General features: G+C 46.9%; 1 protein-coding gene and 1 long non-coding RNA gene across 5 annotated transcripts in view; both read right to left on the minus strand.

Annotated features, from left to right (window-relative positions):
- Nucleotides 1-1,828, minus strand: part of CTNNB1 (catenin beta 1) — a 37,719-nt gene extending 35,891 nt beyond the window's left edge. For 2 of the 4 annotated variants that reach the window (XM_051852657.2, XM_051852656.2), the window contains exon 1: nt 1,572-1,828. The gene's annotated coding sequence lies outside the window, so the exon portion shown is untranslated. Of the gene's footprint in view, nt 1-973; nt 1,109-1,571 lie in introns of those variants that run through there. The other 2 variants (XM_070050995.1, XM_070050994.1) reach the window with 1 other exon arrangement.
- A 1,765-nt stretch (nt 1,829-3,593) lies between these two features.
- LOC103349149 (uncharacterized) overlaps nt 3,594-17,695 on the minus strand; it is a 317,640-nt gene continuing 303,538 nt past the window's right edge. The window contains exons 6-9 of the long non-coding RNA XR_011379581.1: nt 6,953-7,193; nt 6,048-6,252; nt 5,283-5,362; nt 3,594-4,503 (exon numbers count right to left, since the gene is read on the minus strand). This is a non-coding gene — a long non-coding RNA (uncharacterized lncRNA). The remainder of the gene's footprint in view (nt 4,504-5,282; nt 5,363-6,047; nt 6,253-6,952; nt 7,194-17,695) is intronic.

Raw genomic sequence — 17,695 nt, forward strand, 5'->3', positions numbered from 1 at the left:
AGTCAGTGATTCCAACAAACAGTAAACAGCAGCATAATGTAGGTAACACTCCGGGCTCGATGTAATATTTACTAGAATGAAGACAAGTTAACAGGAAGCCAACGAAGGGTACTGACGGTTCACCAAGTGGCAAGTAAATAATGGAATGGCTTTCTAAATTCCAGACAAAATACTTTACAACTTAGCGATCTGAAAAACATCGGCCTAGACGTCATCAAAGGAAACGCAGCCGTCTCTTCAAGTTGCTGTCTAGTCTGAGCCACCATTATTCACGATACAAAGCTCTCAGTTCACTAAAACCACTCCTCGATTTCCTTTCGCCGACCTCTGCATACCAGCAGCCCAGTCTCCCTTCATTCACCGCGCACAAACTCGGGGGGAGGGGAGACCACAGATGTCTGGAAGACACAAAGTAGGAGACAATGCCCCCTCCAGCAAGGAAACGACTACACCCCGCGCCCCAGCTCGGCAGATCCAGAAGCCGGCGACGGGAACCGAACTTCCTTGAGAGTCGGGTTCAAAGTCCTCTCCCCGCACAAAACACCGAAAAGAAGTTACAATGCTTGGATTCTCGTCTGTCCCATTTCGTGGGGGAGGAAAAAAAAATTCGCTCCGCTGAAAAGAAAACGTGCTCTAAAAAGGGGAGAGGGGAATCAACTTCAGCTGCCACACAACTATTGGAATAAATTATTCCCACGATCGAGAAGTCTCCAGGCAGCCGGAGGCTGGAGCCTGCGGGCCGCTCGGGGACCAAGAGCCGGTCCCCGTCGTCCCCTCCCCTACGGTCCTGGGGTCTCAAGCCCCACGGCCACAAACCCAGAGCGCTCCACGCCGCCCCCACTCGCCTGCACGCACGAGAAAACCTCGGTGCACGACGCACACTTCACAGGTGCACACCCTACTGACGCATCGCGCCGGCTGCACGAAGAGTTTAGTTACTCTGAGGCTTAAAGTTGTTTCGATTCGAACTCACATAGGCAGGGTTGTTAACAATATATCCTTAGTCGTCTGTTAGACGCAGAGAGGAAACCCGCCAACTCCACCGGCTCCCATTCCCCGCCGCAGAACAGCACCTGGGGGTGGCGTCCCGGCCTCCGGCGTCCCGAACCCCCAAACTCGCCGCCGGGCTGCGAAGGCGGAGCCCCCCGGCCGCACCCCGCCCCCCACCCCGGCGCATCCCGAGGCGCAGGGTCCCTCCCCCAAACTCGGCCGCCGCCGGAGCCCGGGACGGAAACCGCCGCCTCCCACCCCCACCCCGCCGCCGGTCATCCGGGCTCCTGGACGCGCCCCCGCGGCGCCCCCTCCCCGCCCGCGGCGCCCCCCGGGGCCCCCCGAGGGGCAGCGCGGCCGGAACCTGGGCCCGGCCGCCGCCCTCCGCGCCCTGGACGCCGCCCGCCCCCGCCGTCGCCGGCCCGCGTCCCCGGCTCCCCACCCCGGCCCTCCGGGCTGCGCCGGGCCCGGCTGCCCGCCCGCCCGCCCGCCGCCGGGACCGCGCGCCCGGGACGAAGTTTGGCTCCGAAGAGGGAGCGGGAGCAGCCCAGGAAGGGTAAGGGAAGGGAGCGTCCAAGCACCTCAGGGGAACAGGCTCCACCCGCCGCGGGCGTCCGACCGTCCTCGGCCTGCGGTGGCGGCTCGGCGGGGACCGCAGCTGCTCCTCGCACCTTCCTCCGTCTCCGCCTCCCCCTCGCTCTCAGCTCCCGGGGCCGGGCTAACGCGGCTGCCACAGACCGAGAGGCTTAAAATGGCGCCGCACAAGGAGCTCTTATAAGTCGCGCTGGCCCGCTGTATCCTGCCGCCGCCGGCGCAGCGCGGAGCGTTCCGCCGCGCGAGGACGAGGGGCGGGGCGCGGGCGGCCGCCGAAAGTAGTCCCCGCGCCGCCCGCCGCCGCCGCCGCCGCCGTCCGACCGCCCCGGGGCGGGGCGGGGTGGCCCGCGCGCGCGCCCGCCCGCCTGCGCGTGCCCGCGCGCCCCTCGGACGCTCCCAGCGTGGCCCGCCGGCGGCTCCCTGGCCGCCAGAGACAGCAGGGGAGCGGAGGGGGCGCCGTGGTCCGCAGCCGGGCGGCCGGCCCACCCCCACTCTGGCCGATGTGGGAGGAGGGCAGCTCCGTCCCGAGCTGGACGCGCGCTTCCTGTCCCCCCGCGGGGGAAGGGGCCATCGCGCGCCCCGGGCCTCAGGAGCCGCGTGGGGCCGCGTGGGACGGGTCTCGAGAGGGCTGAAGTCGGGGGCCCCGCCGCGGGTCGGGGCGCTCACTCCCCCGGAGGTCCCTGCGGTCCGGAGGGTGGGCGCGGCGTCCCCCACCGGACTCCGGGCCGAGCCGTCCCGTCCCCACTCGGTGGCCGCACTGGGTGAAGTGGGCGCCGAAGCCCCGCGTGGTTCAACAAGTCGTCCCGAGTCCCCCCACTGCGAACAGATGACGAGTGGAGGAGGACTGGCTCCCGCGCGCTATCGGTTAGGTCTTTGCTATTTAGTAGCTGACCTTCGTCTGGTCCCACTCGGAGCAGCAGCGGAGCCACTGGTGGGGCTTTTCCTTTGGGAAGAACTGCGTTTCCACCCTCCTGCTGCTCCAGACATCCACGGAGGTTGTTTCTAGGAGGAGCTGTGGAGGAGGCAGCCTGGACCATGTTTTTAAAAACTAATTTGTTCTTCTTCAGCAGCGTCCCCTGGTTCTCAACTTCAAGGAAGTTGGGAGTGCACCCGCCTTGCCCCCGTCTCCATTGTCATCCTGCAAGAGTGGCATCTGTCAAAGCCGGTCCACTCTCTCTCCTCCATTGTTTTATGCTTATTTTTCCTCCAAAAACAATGGAGAAAGTACAGAAGGCAACAGTGAAAGTTACCTCGGGGGCTTTTCTCCTAGGACTGTAATTAATGCCTATGCAAACAATAGGTCTTTATACAGAAGTACAGGCAGGAAACCTTTTTCATCACCTCATGGAGATAGCATGCTTTGGAGCCAACCTGCTCTCTAAATGACACTTATTTTTCGGTCCTAAAGATGTTTTACTGTATACAGCGGTACCGCTGTCTCTCGCCACAGCTCGCGGGAGCCCCTGCAGTGGAAAAAGTCCACCCGCTAAGATGATGCTTGGTGAGGTCCATTGTCTCCAATGGTTTTCTCATCTGTATCTTTGCAGCAATTGTATAGAATCAAGTGTGCGTGTTGGTCGCAGTTAATTTCCCTGGTCGCAACTCAAAACAGATCGAACGGAAAAAGGTATTTCATCAAAGTACTGTTTCTAAGACAAAGTCAGAGGTATAAATGGCGTGTACAGGTATCCACACCCCCCCCCCCCGTTTTAATTGTCATGTACAGAGTCAAGGAATATTTCAGTTGATTTGATTCAAATTATACATTTAAAATCAGATGACTGATTCTCCACAATTAGTATTTTTTAAAAATAGAGCTTTGCATCTTCTGTGTTCAGTGTGTTTTTGCTAATAAGGCACACTGTTGAAACCTGTTAAGACATATCTGCACCAGTAGAAAATCTAAAGAGTAAGAACACTTTCTATCTGTATTTCTCTGTTCAGGTGCCAAAATAATCTAAGAATTTTTTCTGTAAGTTTAGAATCAAGTTTTTTTTTAGCCCTAGTGATACTTAAATACACAGGTTATTCAAAGAAATGTAAGATTTGCAACAATGCAGCATGCTGTTTTCTCCATCACATGTAAGTATACTTAAGAATTACTGGCATTAAAACAGATTATTTGGATTTAACAAATTGCTCAGAATTTTTATTTGCTTCTCATAAAACAACAGTTGTCTCGTCAAAAATACGAAATAACGTCTATGAAATCAAGACAAATACTATTATCAAACCAAAGGGAAAGAGCATGAAAATACCTAATGACTTGGTGAAATAAGTAATTCTGTGAAAATAATTACAAGAACTTGACTTTGAGCAATACATTTCTTTAAAAAAAATCTCAGGGTTATCTTTTTTTTTTTTTTTCCACCTTTTCCTTCAAGAGCCAGTCCAATGAGTTTGACATAAATTAAATCATTCTGTGAAATGGCACCAAACAAATGGTTCTACATTATAAGGCTGTGTTGTTAGAAACCCAAGTGTCTCCCGCTGGTTTAACAGAAGATACTGCTTGCCATGATACCAGACCATAGGCGTATCAAGCAGTGGCTGCATAGAACCTGAAAACACACACTTTTGAATTATCGTTCTGCAAAAAAATAAAAATAAATGCCCAGATTGTTTTTGCACTTCAAAAAAAGAAATATTAATCAAACCAGCATTGTAAAGAAGATTCCATTCACCGTGTGGATACTTAACTCTATCAAATCCATTAATTAAACCTTTATTGGGTGCCTAAGACAATGAGCTTCCTTTAGAGAGAGGGAAACGGATGAGTGGCTCCTTTGGATTAGGTCCCTTAAATCAATGTAAAATGGTCACCGTGTGTTGACTCGACCCGAAAATAAGCAGAAACGGCAGCAGAGAAGCTGTGAGACCAGGGTGTGGTCACTTTGGATTCTACATCCGAATCCCCTCCTAGCAGAAAGGAAAGACTAAATAATATTCCGTGCATTTAAAAACAGTCCATCCCGACTCTCCAAGAAGGCCCGTCACAATATTTCCTTACAATATGAAAACACTGGACAACAATTAAAATCGGCTTTTCATGTAGCAGTTCATCAAGTGGGCTATTTATGGATTGGGACTTTTGATTTGCAATACATTATCTCAGGGTTCAGTGTTATCTTTTGATTTCTTTCCAGCTGAACAGACTAAGTAGTTGTAAATACCTCTTGTCAGACTACATGGTTGGCTATTCTTGCACACAGAAGTAATCTAGGAACCCACTGGGCAAATGCGGCAGAGAGCCACCCTGGAAGGCTTTGCAGCTGATGCGCACTGCAGAGTGAGGGAGGGACAGTGAAGGTGGCGGGAGGCGACAGCCATGGTGGTGGCGGTGGCCTGGTCCCCTCCTTACGCCAGGAGCATGCTTCCGAGTTATTTGTGTGCTCGAGGCCCTCGTTGGGTACATTTTAATGGCTACCATAGAGAGTGTGGAGGAGAGGCAATGGGACATCACCCATGATATTCAAAGAACACTAAGCTATGTGTTTCTCAATGTGAGAAAGAATGAACACAAATACCGCTGCCTTGCTAAGAAATCATGCTTGGGAGACAGACACCCCCAACATATACAAGCGCACACACACACATATACACATACAACCCTTCTATTAAAAATTTCAAAATGGTTGCAGATATTTCATTCACAAGAAGGTAAAAGGCGTCTCCCATCGCAAGAAGGATTAACTTACCGGAGGATTCTGGGACTGCAGATGTATACTGCGGCAAAATCCTAAATTCATCGAAAAAAATCATTTCTGGACTCCGGCTGCTAAAAATAATAGAATTATAGGAAATCATGGATAAGATTACAACAAGCCATTTTCACATTCCCAAAGTGTTCAGAAAAAAACTGAGTCTTTTCTTTTAACTCATTTCTTAAACAATGCAAATTTTAAAGTAGCTTTTCTTCCCAGAGCAAGCAGCGCCATGAAATCGATAATTTTTGATCTTTCGGTTAGTAGGCAACATGGTGAGCTATTGCAGGGACTGCAGGCAGCAGACATGTTCTTGTCAGCTAAAAATTTTCATATTGTTTTTGTATCCATTGAGATTTGTAGATGTAATATCACCGGTTTTTTGTTTTAGCTTGCACGAGGCTATAGGGACGCACACCCTCAGTTTATCGACATACACATGTCTATTGCTTTATATATATTAAAAACAGGGAGTCTTACTGGATCTTAAACAAAAAATTATGTAAAAGGAGTGGCTGGTGTGATTATAATCCCATCATGCAGGGTCCACGGTTCCCATTTAGTGAAATTTCGCAGAGGGCAACTTCTTAAGAACATCCCTGCTGTGCAGAGTGAAAAGCATGAACAAACCAAAGACAGAATTCATCTGTGTTTATATTTTACAAACAATGAAAAACCTACTCTTTGTATGCCTTTTTTCCCCCACCTTATTATTTCATGAAAACTGCAGCCTCTCCCCGCCCCCATCCAAACACTCACCACCCCAGCTCTGCAGTACTCCGTCCCTCTCTCGCTTCTCCTTCCTCTTCTTTTTCGCTTTCACAAATTCTGCACGCGCCATCTTTGTGTGGGGTGATTCTTTGCTAATTTCACTTACCCATTCTCTTACCAATCAGTTCAGAAATAGAAAATTGGAGTGCGCTTTGGGGCTTCATTTGCCTAAATTTCTTTCAGTCTTTCCCTTCTGCCATAGAAAAATGGAAACGACAGGAAGGGGGAAGCCAAAAAAAAAAAAAAAAAAAAGATAGGATATTTCTATTATTGCCATAACCTGTTGTATACAGTGGTGGTAAAAAAAATTATTAACATAATAGCAACAGCTGCAGCCTAAATAGAAGCTATGAGATAATTAATGTGCTACAACAAATTAATTTACTGCAGGTGCTTCTGCTGTGAACTGAGTAACCCATGCCACATAAAGTCTAAATACAATTATGATTCCCCCCACCCCAACACCCACTAAAACAAAACACAGAGCAAGGTGTCCTGTCTGGCAAAAATACCTATTGTGAAAAGAAAGGGAAAAAAGGAAGACAGAAAATTCTCCCCCAGTTCATTTTCCCTTGCTGCCCACCAACCCATTCTAAATGGTTCAGTCACCGGTGTGGAGTTGTATCAGGTGTGTCTGTGTATGACTGTGCATGTATCGGAGTGAAGAATATGGCATTTTTAAACACGTGTAGGTTTGATCTTAAACCTTAAGTTAGAAAGCATCTGGACCAGCTATGGGTTTCTTTTAAAAAATTAAAGACAGTTTATAATATTGAAGTACTCCGTTGGTTGTTTCAATAAAAATGAGACATAGCTACATGTTATAGCTAAAAGAAAAAAACAGCAGTGCTGAGCAGTTACCTATCTGGTTAATCATTTTTTTTAGAAATTACCTCTTTCAAGAAGGAACTGTGTTTAGAGTGTGGCACGCCTCACTGATGTGTCAGATGTTTTTTTACTCTCACTTGCTGTCAAGTTGAGTGCTTGAGGAGAGTGGTTGCTAGCTGTATCACAAGTGTGTGCCAGAAATACATTGTATCAGGGTAACAGGGCAGGGGCCTGGAGAAGATCACAGTGCCAGGAGCAAATGTCCATTTTCTATTTTGCTCCACTCAGCAAAAAATAACTTTGGGCCTAGAAAAGAAGAGAAATATACAGATTGATTTAAAAAAAAAAAACTATTTGTCTCTTAAAATAAGGATATGGCCATTTCTGATTTTTCTTCTACTAATGCTATTGAAAGAAAAAGACTATTTTTTTGCATTGCAGACTCAGTTTTTGTTTGTTTGCTTGTTTCTTTAAAAGCAAATAAATTTTAACCTGGTCAAATTTTCAAGGTTATTGGCTATTAAAATTTATCCTCTGCAGGACCTGAAATTTCATTCAAAGGCTTGCAATACAATATATTAGTATTTTAACACAATGCACGGATTTTAACAGCATCTGGATCTAACTCTGCAGAAATCTTAGTTCTAAAAGGAGACATAAAATTATTCAAATAGAACACTATTTCAGCTACACCCAGAAGGGATACTGCATGGATTTTTTTTTTGTATGGATTTCTTTTTTCAATGTTTTCTTATATTCTTTTCAGATGGACAAGCAATGCTCTGAATCCCTGCGTTCTCTCTGCAGAGGTATCACACTGTTTCTCAGGCGGTGACAAACTTGCATTTCACTCCATCTTTCTTTTGTTTATACTAAAAGCTTTTCTTTCATCATCTATTTTCAAATCTGCTCGTGTTTTGAATTTACAATTTTAGAATTTGAGTGGGGGGGGGGAGAAAAAGAGACAAAGGCCTATTGGTTTGCTTTTAAAGAGAGAAGAAAGAAATAGCCAATTCTTTGATAGAAACGAGAAAAGTTGACAAGTATGGAATGTATACACCTCCGGTGGGATTTCCCAGCAATTTTCATGTCAGCCGACTGTGTCGTTCCACTGGCATGGAGTTCTCTGAAATCATATAGTTGTATAATTATGGAATCAATGTGGGAAAAGAAGAAAGCTTTCATTTCTGTTCCTGCAAGGGGTCGTCCGTTCAAAATATTTCTCCTTGCACTATAAACCGCACTGGAAACTACGCCGTAGAAATCAGGAGAGTAACCCTCCTTCCCATCGGTCTGCTCTGTTTGTAGCAAACCCATCCCGGTTCCTTCGCCTCTTCCTCATGTGATTTGTTTCCAGAACCCTTATTCAGCACCAGGGACATTGTGCAGGTTCCCAACAATAAAACATGGTGGTTGTTGTAAGCCAGAATGTTCTGGGTGGTTTGCTGTATAGGAAAAGCTAACTAACAGAACTAAGATGATTAATTCTTGAAATTGTTAAGGGTGGCATAATACTGCAAGTTTATCCTAAGCTTTCTAAAACAACGATGCCTAGAAATTTTTAACTGGGAAATCTTAGTGAAACCATTTTGTATGTGCACTCCCAGAAAGACATTTATTTAAATTATACACAGGTACTGTTGTCAGTACAGGATATTAAATATCAGTGAAGTTGATTTCCCTTTTTTGCACAAAAAGGAAATACACAGGTTGGAGGATTTATTTCCTCATTCCACTGGCTCCTCATTGTACCTTCTTTGCTTCTGTTCACTCTGCACAGGACTACCGTTCTAAAGCTCTGAAATCTTTTCCATAATCGATTTTAAAACATTGTTTTATTCTGAATTTGTGCGCTCTGTTCTTTAAGACTAGACTCAGAGCTTTATTTATGATAATGGCTGATTATTGTAAAATCCTTTTTGGGAATTACACCTTGATATTTTTCATTACCTGACTTTAAATAAACCCTTTTGATAAAAACGACTCTCCATGTTTCTAGTAAATGTACCTAGGAGATCTATATCTATATCTATATCTATAGTTTGTGGAGACTCTGGCATTGCCATTTTTGCTACATAAGTAACTCTAGTGTGGATGGATGGATGGATGGATGTCTTTAATACAGAAGTGTTAAGGATGGCCTTTTTTTTTTTTTTTAAAGATTTATTTATTTGTTTGAAAGGCAGAGTTCCAAAGAAAGAGGGACAGACAGGGAGTGCTGTCCACTCCCCCAAATGCCTGTAACAGCTGAACCTCATCCAGGTCTCCCATGTGGGTGGCAGGAGCCCAAGCACTTGGGCCATCTTCTGCTGTGCCTTGCCAGGTGTGTTAGCAGAGAGCGGGGTCAGAAGCGGGGTGGCTGGAACATGAACCGGCACCCATATGGTGCAAAAGCAGTGGCTTAACCCACAGTGCCACAATGCCAGACCCAAGGATGGCCTTTTATGTCAAGAGGTTTTGAGACACCTCAGTTAATAGTTGTACTTTTAGTATCGGTTGATTGAGAATCTCCACAAAAAAAAAAAAAAAAAAAAAAAAAAAAAAAACTGCAATAAATTCAGTATCGCTTTTAAACAAATGCATGTTTTATTAATCCCCATGGAAGCTACATGAATTTGAATGCTCTTTGCTAGCATGTGTGGAAGACTTATTTATCAGGGCACAATGTTCAGGGCCATATGGAGTCTTCGAGCCCTTGCTTACGATGGTAATTAAGAAAGCTGCTTCTCTAGTGCGTATTGAAGATGCAAATCCCATTCTGCTGTGCGCTGGCTGTGTGACCTAGCCAGGACCTCTCACCTCTCTGAGTCTTGGCATCACTTAGGTCATAGCAGTAACAGCAGTGGGGGAGTATCAAGGACCCCATGTGGCTCCCGTTTATTGAGCTTCTGTTGGGTGCAGAGCTTGGCCCTCCAACAATGTGGAGAGCATCACCAGGACCTCTTGAAAACATCACAGGAAGGGGAGCGTTCTTTTCCCCATTTTTTTTTTTTTTTTTTTTGGAAATGGAAATAGACAAATTAAAGAGTTTACTCAGGTTATAAACTAAGTCAGCTGAAATGGAATTTGAATGCTAGACTTCAGCTGCCCAGTACAGTAGCCATTAGTCACATGTGGCTATTGAATTTAAATAGATTAACATTAAATCAGGGCCAGCATTGTGTCATGGCGGGTAAAGCCGCTAGAGACGGCTTGCATATGGACGCCGGTTCATGTCCCGGTTGCTCCACTTCCCATCTAGCTCCCTGCAAACAGCCTGGGAAAAGCAATGGAAGATGGCCCAACTGTTTGGACCCCTGCCACCCATGTGGGAGATCCACAGGAAGCTTTTGGCTCCTGGTTTCAGCCTGGCCCAGTGCTGGCCTTTGCAGCCATCTGGGGAGTGAGCCAGTGGATACAAGATCTCTCTTTCTGTCTCTCCCTCTTTCTCTGTTACTCTTTTAAAATAAATAAATCTTAAAAAGAAAAAAATCAAGTTCTTTTGTCACCGTACACTTTTAGCACTCAGCACCTGTTGTGGCTACCGTGTTACATGATGTAGACAAAGCCCATCTCGCTTCTCATGGTAGCGTCTCCTTGTATGGCGCTGAACTAGGCTGACTGCCCTTACCGCTGCGTTTTATTCTTCCTCATCCATTTCTTCCTTTCCTCATCCATTCGTTCAAGATGTACTGAATACCTACTGCATTAGATTTTCATTACTGTAACAAAATATACTAGGCAGGCTACTTTGTAAAAACAAAACAAAACAAAACAAAAAACAGTTCACTTTGGCTCATGGTTCAAAGTCCAAAGAGCATGACACCAATTTTGGGGAGGACCCTCCTTGGCTGAATGAGCTCATGGTGGGACTGTGTGTGCCTCCTGTGCCAGTCGGGTCTCCCTCTCCCTCCTTATTAAAGCCACTAGGATTCAATCACATCTAATCTGACCATTCTCCCAAGGCCTCACCTCTAAACACTACTGTTGGGTTGGGTTTCCACCGCTCTTCATACCGTTAAAAGCCTTGCTTGAGCCAAAGCACCTGCTCCAGGCCAGGCACCACTTGGACACTGGAGACCTACCTCGTTGTTGTTGGGAGCAAATTAAATAGAAGTCCCAGAGGTTTGTAAGCTACCAAGTCATAGACAAAAGTGAAATTCCTTCTTGCACCTGCTGTGGTACCATGAGACTCCACACCTTCGAGAGCAAACCTGAGTCACTCTTCTTGGACTCCTCACTAGCCTCCCCTCAGGCACCTCCCCGCAGCCCTTAAGAGGGTGCAGTACCCATCAGAAGTGGACACGGGGTCCCCCATTATAGTGTACACATGTTGGATTTTGTTCTGCCACCTGCTGAACCCCTTGCCTAATTCCCGTGGGCATCCTGGGGTCCAAGGCACCGGAAGCACAGGCATGAGCTCAGTTCAGCCAATCAGCTGCTTCTGTGCTGGGCTTTGTCTGGGGCAGAGGACACAAAGAAGCCCAAGCAGATTTAATTAGTTCAGTGACTGCAGTGGAAAGATCCTCCCTATACACAATTGTCGCTTTTCTGTAATCCTGATGGATGATCTTAGAAGCAGTTTTATTCCTGTGACCCTGCCCTGCCCTGCCATCCCCTTAAGCCTCCTCCAGAAAGGTGGTCCTGAATATCCACCCCTTTTGTGGTCTTTGTAGCAAAGTCTCACTGCAACAAAATTGCAAAAACAAAGTCTTCCTATAGTTATCCTCTCTTCAGTCTTTGGTCAAGGCAAAAAGTCTCTTCTCACTCCCAGGCAAAGAGAGTGAGTTGACTTCCTGTCACCATCACTCCCTGCTGGCTGGGAGTGATGTTTTCCACCCCTTTAGGGTTGGGGCCACAAGGGAACATAAGAAGAGTGCAACGGCTCTTGGCCTGCTGGTTACTGTCCTACACTGGCTCTTGCTAGCTGGTCCAGCTAATGGCTTTGTTAGGGGCACTGTGGGAAACCCATTGGCAGATCCTCCCCCAGGACCCCTGACTGCCCCTCCCTGGGCTGGGCAGGCTTCCACAAGAGTCCTTCTAAGGTTCTCTTCAAGGATCTCCCTCAGTCTTGGTCTCCCATCCCTTTGACAGTCTCACGGTACCCAGTCCTAAGTCATCTGCCTCACATCCCACTCTAACATGCACAGTCGGTCATCTCTTGATGCCTCAGTTGGAACCTCCTGCCTGCCATCCTATCTCCCTAGAGATGGCACTGGGAGCCAGGGCTGTGGGTGCAATGGCAACCATGTCCTCACCAAGCGGTTTAGTGGTTACAGGTACTTAGACTCAGGTTTCTGCCTGTAACTCAAGCTTATTGTTTCTACGTCCCTGGTGATTCCCTGAACTAGCCAATATCCTTCCTATTATTTTCTCTGCTCCAGTCAGCCAGACTCATTTTCTGTTCCTTGCAGCTCAATACATTGTTTGATAAACTCTGCATTTTGATTATTTTCTACTGTTGGCTTTCTCCCTAGCGTGTACTGAGTCATTATAACTCCACTATCATTTTTCAGTTTGTAAAGTAATATGTGTACCTTGTAAACCATTTAAAAAAAATCAGAATTACATGACTTAGAATGAAAAAGTGTCCCATAAATCCATCCATGTTACAGGTATTCATCAGCACTTATAATTTTAACTTTTTCACTAAATAATGCATTCACATGTGTATGCGTGTGTTTATGCAGTTGGTCCTCTGTTATCTGTGGGTTCCACTGCCATAGCTTTGACCAACCCCCTATTAAAAACATTCAAAGAGAAAAACTTTATTGTTAATGACCCTGTACAGATTTCCTTTGGTGATCATTATTCACCAAACCAGACAGTCTAAGAACTGTTGGTAGAGCATTGGGTATTTATTTACTTATTTGTTTGAGGGGCAGAAAGAACTCCCATTTGCTGGTTCACTCCCCCAGTGAAGCCAGAAGCTGGGAACTTAACCAAGGTCTCTGCTGTGGGTGACAGGGACCCAACTACTTGAGCTGCCATGTTTTGCCTCCCAGAGTGTGCATCAGCAGGAAGCTGGAATCAGGAACAGAGCGGGGACTCAGACCCCAGCACTTGAGTGTGGGACGTTGGCATTCCAAGTGCTGTGTTAACAACAAGGACAAAGTCTGCCCCCTGCATTAGGTATTGCAGGTCGTCTGGAGGTGATTTACAGTGTGCAGGAGGCTATGCACAGGTCATATGCTGACACTACACCATTTCACCCAAAGGGCTTGAGCACGCAGCCAATGGGCCTTCCCACTGACCGCAGGTGTTCCAACACTCTCCATTCTCACAGCAGATGTATGAGAGTGTGTGCTCTCTGGCAGCGCCCTCAATGGAGGGTGCATGTGGGCATGCAGGAGACTGCTGAGCCCTGCCCACCCCCTCTCTGCTACAGCTGCAACTCTCTCTGCCTTGGGCCTTCCTTTTCGGGCTTCAGGAAGAAGCCTTGGCCTGTGTGGGAGCCTGGGAGGGGAAAGAGCAGAAATGCTCATGAGTTAACTGCACATGTCAACAAACAATACTCACTGGTCTATGTGTAGGGGTAGCTCGCTGGTGTACGTGTAGGAGGTCTGCACCATCTCCCACCGTTCCTCACCTGAGCTCTAGGTATCATAGAGGCAACTGGCTTCGTGACACACCCATGCTGAATTCTTCTGCCTCCCTCCTCACTTCCCTGCTGCTGTTTCCTGAGAGGACCTTGCAAACTACTTAACACTAAATCACCTGGGAAAGCCCAGCCTAGCAGTGTGCCATGAGACTCTGGAAGGTTTGCAAACATTATCTCCGTGCAATTTGAAAGTGTGTTTCTCTTTTCAGTGAGATGGGGTGTAGCTTCATAATGTTTCCTTTTGATTGCTATGACCTAATGATCATATATTTTATTTATTAGTCTCTTCCATTTCTATGAAATTCCTATGCTAGGAGTATTTGGATTTTGTGATGTGACTATTTTTCCAGTTTGTTGTTTGTCTTTGTATTTGGTGTTTTTATGTTTATTTTGCCACCTCTTCCTCTTCTTTTTCCCCTTTCTCCTCCTCTTGCTCCTTCTCTCCTCAGCCTTTTTTTTTTTTTTTGTCATTCAGATGATTTATTTTTATTTAGAAAAATTAATCAATTTGCTGTGTCTTCTACATTTTGGGTCATAGTTAGAATTTCTTTCCTGCATTCTAAGTTAGAGAAGAAGGATTCATGTTTTCTAACACTTCTCATTTTTACATGTATATCTTTAATCAATTTGGAATTTGTCTTGGAGGAGGTTCATCAAATATTAACTTTCATGTGATGTTTTTGCTCTCTCCCAGAATCACCAACCACCATGGAAATTGCCCTTGGATTACCTTGAGCAGGATGTCATATTTCTCTGCTCAAATCTATTTCCTCTTGCAAATGAGCATGAGTCCCTTGGCTTTCCTTTTTTTTTTTTTTTTTTTTTTTTTTTTTTTTTTTTTTTTGACAGGCAGAGTGGACAGTGAGAGAGAGAGAGACAGAGAGAAAGGTCTTCCTTTACCGTTGGTTCACCCTCCAATGGCCACTGCAGCTGGCGCACCGCACCGATCCGAAGCCAGGAGCCAGGTGCTTCCTCCTGGTCTCCCATGGGGTGCAGGGCCCAAGGATCTGGGCCATCCTCCACTGCCTTCCTGGGCCACAGCAGAGAGCTGGCCTGAAAGAGGGGCAACCGGGACAGAATCCGGCGCCCCAACCGGGACTAGAACCCGGTGTGCCAGCACCGCAAGGCGGAGGATTATTGGCTTTCCTCTTAAGCTGGCCCTTACTACCCCCTCGTAACAGAAGAGCTTCCGGGTGCACTATCCCTACCTGCAACAGCCTGTCTGTACTTTTTCACTTTACTGGGTCCATGGTTTATCTCAGCGGGAAGTGTACCTGCTCTTCTTTTCCTACACCTCTTCATTTCTTTTTTGTTTTTGTTGTTCCAAAATGGCAGAGCCACTTGTGAGCCATTTTCACATGGTATTGGGCCTGATCGCTCTTCAAATTATAGTATGTTTTCAGTTGTAGGCTCAAAAGCTAATGAGGTATATTTTTAAGGATCTATTTATTTATTGGAAAGTTACAGTAATAAGGAGGGAGAGAGAGAGAGGAGAGAGGAGAGAGAGAGAGAGAAGAGAGAGAGGAGAGAGAGAGAGAGAGAAACTTCCATCTGCTGGTACACTCCCCAAATGGCTTAACAGCCAGGTCTAGGCCTTGCTGCTACCAACACATGGAGAGCAGATGCCCAAGTACTTGAGCCATCTTCTGCTGCCTTCCCAGTGCAATCCAGCAGGGAGCTGAATTTGGATGCAGGGCAGCCAGGACTCCAACTGACACCCAATATGGGATGTCACTGTTGCGAGGGGCATGTCAACCGCAATGCCAGCCCTACTAAAGAAAAAATATTGAGAAGGCTCTAACAACTTCTTAACAATCTGACTCCTGAAGCCCATCACACTGCTGTGTACATGTTCAACCTATTTTTGTCTTGATAGTTTTTCATTTTTAGGGAGAAAAATACCAAAAATAGATAGGTAGATGATGGATAGGTAGATAGACAGATGGACATGACTTGTATTCATCTCTAGAATGTCATAAACTGTCACACAAATCATATCTGCACAAGAATGTGATTAAATTCAGTTATTTTGGCCAAAGCATACTAACTGGAAGTATTAAACGTTTGTTGATTTATTGGTGCAATTTATTGTTTGCTGATTTATCTGTTTGGCCATCCCTCAGCTGTGCTTCTAAAAATATTGCCTTTGCAGGGAAGGCATTTAGGCTTGCAGTTGAGATACTGGCCTGATGCCTGTGTCTCCTGTCAAAGCACCTGGGCTTGATCCCCTGCTCTGGTCCTGACTCCACCTTCCTGAGAATGCACACTCTCTGGGAGGCAGTGGTGACGGCTCAAGTACCTACGTCCCTGCTACCCACATAGAAGCCCTGGATGGAATTCCTGGCTCCCACAAAGAATGAAAGCAGACTTTCTATTCTACTGGTCTAGTTAACTGTCTTACCATTGAGTCAAAAGCCCTACTGAATATGGGCTTCAAGAAAAGCCGCCCCCACTCTTTCCTTTCTTTTGTCCACATATGCTACAAAGAGAACGCATCACCTCTACCTAGTGACTGAGCCGTTGCTGTGTGTGTATCAGATAGGGACCAGTCTTACCTGGTGCAACTAGGATACCTGGAAGATCTGCTCTCAAGCATACCTGCAGTGACCCTCCTAGCTTTTTCTTCCATGAGGCCAGGGGAAGAGAACTGACTGGCAAAATGCCCGTCTCCCTACCAGTCCTCCGTTCTCTGTGCGTGTTCAGCGAGGCTTCTGCGGAATCTTCCGCCACCACTCTCAGGCACCCCCACCCTCCTCATCAGAATACTCCTCCCCCTGAGTGTCATGGCTGTGGGATTGTAAGACTCCATTATAATAAAGGTGACAATGACAGATCTCAAGGAAGTGGAGTTCCAAAGTGAGGGAGGGAGACACATCAGAGAGAACCGGCTCCGGGAGCCTGATAATGAGCATGGAGAGGACTTTTTCTGCTTATGGGTGAAAAAGACAGGGGAGTCTGTGTTTGAAGACAAAGCACATAATAATGTGATCACAGAGCCCTCCTAATGGGACCAGTGTGATGTTCAGAAAATGTATTCTTTTCACTGCCTTATTCTCAGATTCCAGTGGAAAAGGTCTGTGGGTGTTTACTTAATGCGCCCAACCTGGTCACAGCACACTCCAGCCAGGATTTTTATACACTGAAGTAAGACACAGGTGCCTATGTCTCAGTGACCGGAATAACCTTGAATCTCCTTGATAACTTCTGCTACACTCCTTGCCTCATAAGAATAAAAGAAGAAAACCTTGATCAGCTATGCATTTCTTGAATAATACTGTTATGAAAGGATTTTCCAACAAGAGGGTGTGTCCCTTGCCTGTTTGTTCTCTTGAAGTGGAGGAGGCTTTTCAGGAACTTGTAACTTGGTTCCACCAGTACTGCACAGCGCTGCTAGCTTCCTGTGTAAGGAATGCCCTGTTTTCCCCAAGCCTGGATTTGGGAAATACGAGTCCTTTATAGGGAGCGACCTGGGAGGAAGGAAACCAGGCTACACCCTGGCCTTGTGTTCCAAACGTGGCTGCTGCTCTCAGGACAAACTGGTGTGCAAGCACTCCATCTCTTTCGCACCAGGACATGGAGTCAGATCCGTGATCTTGGCTCGATTGAGCGTGTATAGCCTTTCCCTTTCTTTCTTGCGTTTAATTTGCCGGTCACTGAGCCTGGCAATCAGAAACACAAAGTTGCGACTCTCTCAACCAAATGTAGAGAAGATGGAGGTTCTGGAAGTATTCTTTCCCATGAGTCTTTCTGGATGGCTTCTGAAATGAGGAACAATAGCAGCGCCAGCCCCTCCTCCCACCCCCCACCTCCTGCCCTGTCTACTTTTCACTTCAGGCTAGGAATCCGGGGTGGGGGGGGTTGGGGGGAATGAGCCAAGACTGCAAATGGGCATTGAGGTTTCTTTTTGGAGTGATAGAAATATTCTGCAATTGATTTTTTTTTTTTTTTTGACAGGTAGAGTGGACAGTGAGAGAGAGAGACAGAGAGAAAGGTCTTCCTTTGCCGTTGGTTCACCCTCCAATGGCCGCCGCGGCCGGCGCGCTGCGGCCGGCGCACCGCGCTGATCCGATGGCAGGAGCCAGGAGCCAGGTGCTTTTCCTGGTCTCCCATGGGGTGCAGGGCCCAAGCACCTGGGCCATCCTCCACTGCACTCCCTGGCCACAGCAGAGGGCTGGCTTGGAAGAGGGACAACCGGGACAGAATCCAGCGCCCCGACCGGGACTAGAAC

This window comes from Oryctolagus cuniculus, chromosome 10 (genome assembly GCF_964237555.1).
Source record: "Oryctolagus cuniculus chromosome 10, mOryCun1.1, whole genome shotgun sequence".
Classification (NCBI taxonomy): Eukaryota; Metazoa; Chordata; class Mammalia; order Lagomorpha; family Leporidae; genus Oryctolagus; species Oryctolagus cuniculus.